Genomic DNA, 5,681 nt, shown 5'->3' on the forward strand with positions numbered 1-5,681 from the left:
ATCATGAGACACTTGAGAAAAATAAAAAAATAGTAGTAATGGTTGCTGAAAATTCAGCTATGCCATCATAGGAATAAATTGCATTTCAAGATACATTAAAATAGAAACAGTTATTTTAAATTAATTAATAATATGTTACTGTATTACTGTTTTGCCAGTAGGCTTTTTAGCTGCTTTAGTAGCCACATGTCTGACAAAAGAATAAATTGTGTATTTTTACATAGACCAACATCTAAGCTTTGTTTCTTTGAAAAGAACCATTCCCCACTAATTACATTTGTTTGGAAGCATATAGCATTAGCAACACAGTAATTTCATATTCTGTGAAAAAGTATGTTTGGTGGAAGTTAGAGTATAGTCAATCTGGATGCATGTATTCACTTTTATCAGGGCCTCTTTGTTTGGCTCATTGCTCTCGCTTTCTGTATTAATGAGTGTGTTTTGCTCTGTGCATTTGCTGCTGTTTGGATTTGTTTGTCTCAGTTTGTTAGGGGTTTAAAAGGCTCGAAATAGCTCACCCCCACCCAACCAAATATGGGCAAACATGCTGCCAACCAGGATATTGTTTTTCCTCATGACTGTTCTAGTTTATGAGAACTTGTTCCCACACCTCAAAGCATTTGCTAAGGCCTGCTAATTGACTGTAAAGCCTGATGTTGGCTTGAGAGCCAGCAAGCGTCAACTTGGACAGTGTACATGCAATTATAGTGGCTAACACTGGTCACAACTGGTGTCTCAGCATTTAATTAGTTCTCTCTTTGCAAAATTGTGGCCCGCTTAGCATCTTCAACTGAGAGTAAACAGACTTAAGAGGTCCTGAAGGGGGCCATAGACTTTATCCTTCCACAGGGATTCAGGAATAACGTACCGCAAAGTAGTAAATACCATAGTGTGAATTGCAATTCATCTAATCAGGAATTCTGTGCATGTCAGTGTTTATTCTTCATTGTAAACCATTTCATGCTGATTTTAAGTGCAAATAAAGGGAAATGTACTGCATATGGCCCTATTCTGACCTCAGCCCAATGTTTTGCCATTACCTTAAATTAATACAATAACATACCCTCAATTTGTCCAAATCTGATTTTATTTCTTCTGTGGAACATAAAAGTTGAATGTTTAAAATGACAATAAAAGTTAAACATCATAGATTTGGAACGATATGAGGGTAAGTGACAAATAGGGCCCAAAACAATCGCACAAAAATAAAAACATATGGCCAAATATAAAACCACAGATTTAACATCATTTATGACAAAAGATAAACCAAGATATAAAGTTTTTTCTGCCAAGACATAATGCAGGTTATAGAGTTTCATTCTACACTGACTTCAGGTGGAACTAAGAATGTCTAATGTTGACATTAGAGAAACCTAGTTCCTGTGTTTGTTTTTGGTTGTTTTTGCTGTTTTTAATGCACTCTCACCCAACATGGGCCACCCTCTGTTCTCTTTCTTTCCCTCGAATGTCACTGCGCCTTCCCAGTGCATTCTGAGGCATTCTTTCACAATGAAAGAGGTATGAGAATGAAAGCACGAGAGAGAGAGCGACATGTCAGCTTGTGCCCTCAGTCACGGCCGGTTAGTTAAAGCAAATGCCGTTGGCCTCCTGAGAGAGCGCGGGCCGGCCGAGGGTGCCAATCACAGCTGTACCCGGGGCTTTCCTGTGTTCTGTTTGCCGCAAGCTACTTTTTATTAATTTAATAAACATCCCGCAGAGAGCGGTGAGCTTCAGCCACCGACAGCAGCGCTGCTCAGGTCCTAATGAGAGGAGCTTACTTTAACCTGACACACATAAAGCAGACAATGGCAACAAACGTACCCACACAACCTTTGACAGACAAAAAACAGACTCTTTAACATCTCGTATAGCAGAATGATGTGGGCCGGGACACACTCAGTCTTATTTATTTATCTAATGCCTCACTCATTAGTATTCTGGGATTGGCAGGCTCTTTGCAGGGGCCAATGGAGCACACCTTGCAGTCGGAAAATAATGATGAGCTTACTTTAAAATCAACTTCTTCCGGCCCTAGTTGGCTCAACGTGGATGGTAGCGGCAACGGCAGTCATTAAACGTGCCCTCTAAAATAAAATAAAATAAGCCCTTAGCTTATGAGTATACACAGAGCAACATGATTAAAAAATGCTCTAACCATAACCGTAATGCCTGGATAACGGGGACAAGAGAGCCTAGATGTCAAACACAGGAAAGTGTAAATTCTCTGTAATAGAAATTTCACTTGGTTTGCCTTCATTTCTCTCCCTCTCTATGTTCCCTCCTGTTCCCTACCCTCTTTATTCTTTGCAGCTACATATATTCATGAATTCATGTTTGTGATGAAAACTTATGCGGATTGAGGGGGAAAAAACAAACATAAAGTGTATTTTGACGAGGATCTGCCTCGTTTCAGTGCCAGAGAGCTGCACCAGCTTCAGTCCTCGGGGGACGCGCCAGGACGGTAGACCCTCATTCTGTATTTCTTTCTCTTTTCTCCTACCCCCTCCATACTGCGCATTAGCTCTCTCTCCATCCTCTACCTTGGCCCTCCCTCATTTTTCCCCCCTCTGTCAAAGTCAGTTACAGACGGAAGATCTCTCCTTCTTAAATAATTCACAGGTTGATTAATAAACTCACAAGGGTATAATTAGACAGGGGAGAGACAGTGGCTAGTGTAACCAGTACAGTGCTTAGGGGAATTAGAGAGTGGGATTAATAAGGAAACTGAGAATACTGTGAGTGTTCAGAAAATGTGTTGGTGGTTCAGGTTGGAGAGGAGAGGCGGTTGGAGATGGGGGGAATGGGGGGAGGGATGTGTGCTGTATGAAGCACTTTCTGCAGGAGCAGAGAGCCAACGTTTGTTTGATGTGGAAATTGGACAGTTTGAATCCGTCTCTCTTAATTTTTCACAAGTTACAGGGACCCCATTGGTATACCACACTTTTCTGAGGGAAATAAAATTAATTTGGCTTTCCTTTTCACCGTCTTCCTTTTTTGTGGCCCCTTTCTGAAATGTCTTATCCAGCTCTTTCCCCTTCTCTTTTCTTTTTTATTTGCACTCGTAGATCTATAGGAGGAAGCGGAGCTGCTATCATCAGCATATAAACTCAGTGGCTTCGCCTCTAAAACAGGACTGGGCTACTTTTGCATTCTGAAATGGATGAGTTTTGTTGTGCGAGATTGGCGTTCGTTGCGAAAATCCGCCAGACAGATCTCTGCTTCAAATGTAAACAGCTTCTTATCCCTTCGCCTGCACAAACTAAATCAGAAATGAAACAAAATGTATCAACGCAAAATCCAAAAACACATTTCAGAGACATTTCTTTTCACCCTTCAGCAGGAGAGGAGACTTATGGGACTTAACTTATGATGCTGCAGATTATTTTGCTGTCTTACCTCTTGTCTTTTGTTTCTCATTTGAAAGATGAATTTGTGAAATATATTCTCTGTCCTGTCCCATGTGTGCATTTTAAATGGAAGACAGCAAAATCCTTAGCATGGTCTGAATTGGTCCACCAAACAGAGCTGGTTGTATTTATCTGCCTCTTTTCGCTCTCCTTTCCTCCATCTGTCTCCTCCAGATGTTTTCTTCTGTTCTCACAATGCATCTGATCTGTCAGTGAAGAAAAGGCAACATGACAGCGCTGTTTGCACAAGCTCATCCTGTGCTATTTCAGCCTGCGCTGCTAGACATGCATGCAATGAGCCCCCAGGTGATTCGAGCGAGAGATTTATTTAATTCAGTTCATCTCTTAACATGTAAATAGCTTGATTAAACTTAATTTGGATTGTTTTGTATATTTCTGTTCTTCTCTTGGAAACATAGTTATATACAAAACACAGTACTGTAGTATCAGTGTTATGGAAGCTACTTGTAATGTAGCTTGCTATACAAGCTTCTCAAAAATTAAAGTAGTTAAAAATTAAAGTAGCTTCCTTGACTAGAAAAAAAGCAGTTTGCTACAGTACAAGCTGCTAAAAAGTTTATGAAAAAAATGCTAACCACCTTGAAGCTACTGTTTTTTTTTGTTGTTGTAATTTTATATTTTTAAAAAACATTTTAACTAATATGATTAAATCATTTATACATTATAAAGAGATATTTGGTAATACATTAGTTAATATAAACTAACGATGAAAATACTTTTAAAGCATTTATTAATCTTAGTTAACAAATGGAACCAAATGGAAGTTTTTTTTTTTTTTTTCAAATGAATTAACTCGATTAGGGTGAAAGGATTTTTATACTAAATAAAATAAAACAATATGCTACAATATGCCTTATTTATAGCTGTAACCGCGAAGACATAGTGATGAATAGCAGCATTTAATTAGATATTAAGCTATCAAATATGCAAAATTGCAAAATGGCACTCAGTTTGAATCATTTTGAACCAACCGATAATCTAGAATGATTAGGACTTTCTACTGTTACAGAAGAAGAATTCTTCACTAAAATGAATCGAATGTTCTCATGCTGTGCATGGAAGCGAGGATTGTTTAGTAAGAACCGATTCACTAGAATGAATAATACTTTTCCAGTGCTACATGCATTCATTATTAAGTCAGGTGCTTCACATTTAAAACAGCAATTTAGCGTTTGGTCGCTCTACACGTCGAAAAATGGTAGGTTATTGACATAGACACAATAATTTGAAAATGATGTACACCACTGGTATAGTTTATGTAGTTAAGTTAGTAGCATTGATACTTTTAGTAGCCTAAAGGGGGCATCGGTGTTCCCAGCAGTGTTGGTTTATTTATCTAGGATGGCATTAAAGCACTGTACACCTGATAAAGGGGGTGTCAGGAGGCCTCTGACAGCCTCAGAGGCTGCTGAGTTTTTGCGATTTGGTTGCTACGCTGCCAGAACAAGGAGAGCCTGTGGCAACTTTGAAGTTTTGACAGACGAAGGTCTCTGAACATCCCTTAATCTTGCCTTTCCTCAGACAGTACACACGGCAAGTTCACGCTGTTTGCTTTCTGCTTCTTAATGACGCAAACCATTCACCCACAACACATCATAACATTTCATCTACCTTAATGCAAGCTGGCTGATTTCTTCAGACGCAAAAGCCCCTTAACGCTCTCAGAAACTAGCCGTCTCCATAGAGCGTACGCACAAGCGTGTGGGAAGACGCGGCTTTCCGCTGTGTGGCGATGAGCTCTCGCGTGTCGTGTGGGGCTTTTTGATCGTACCTGAGTGTTTTTGTTAGCATGCTGCAGGAAACTGCCTGGTGTGATGTGTTGAAAATCAGATCAATAGCTAGCAACTGTAAACGGATGGCTCTGTCAGAATGGATTGTCCTGAAGCAGACATTGACGAGAGACAGGCTGTGCGCTTAACATGCCTTCATCAAACTTTATTTGTCCCACAAAACTGAAGTAGAATGAAAAGGGAAATAAGCTTGATTCATAAACAAAATTTAGCTTTACTTCGCTTATTATTTATCATATTTAGGATTAGAAATTTAAACAAACTTACTTTCTAAGTATTAAACTTTGTTCTGTAATTCATTATTTGTGCTACAGGCATCAACATTAACTCAAATTGTGCAGTTTGCAATCAGTCTTTCTTCATTTCTTCTTCTGCTGAACACAAAATAAGGATGTGTTGAATAATGTCTTTGTACCTTTTTGTCAATTCAGTCTTTTAATTTAGTCTTCTTCACACTAATCTA

The 5,681-nt window shown here is 39.1% G+C and overlaps 1 long non-coding RNA gene across 1 annotated transcript; it reads right to left on the reverse strand.

The window, feature by feature from the left end:
• Positions 1-1,283: 1,283 nt before the first annotated feature.
• Positions 1,284-5,396, reverse strand: LOC122134787. The gene is made up of 3 exons (XR_006153082.1): positions 5,040-5,396; positions 3,397-3,613; positions 1,284-3,259 (listed from the first exon to the last, which is right to left on the reverse strand). It is a non-coding gene; the product is annotated as an uncharacterized LOC122134787 (long non-coding RNA).
• Between the last annotated feature and the right edge of the window lie 285 nt (positions 5,397-5,681).

This window comes from Cyprinus carpio, chromosome A21, assembly GCF_018340385.1.
Source record: "Cyprinus carpio isolate SPL01 chromosome A21, ASM1834038v1, whole genome shotgun sequence".
NCBI lineage: Eukaryota > Metazoa > Chordata > Actinopteri > Cypriniformes > Cyprinidae > Cyprinus > Cyprinus carpio.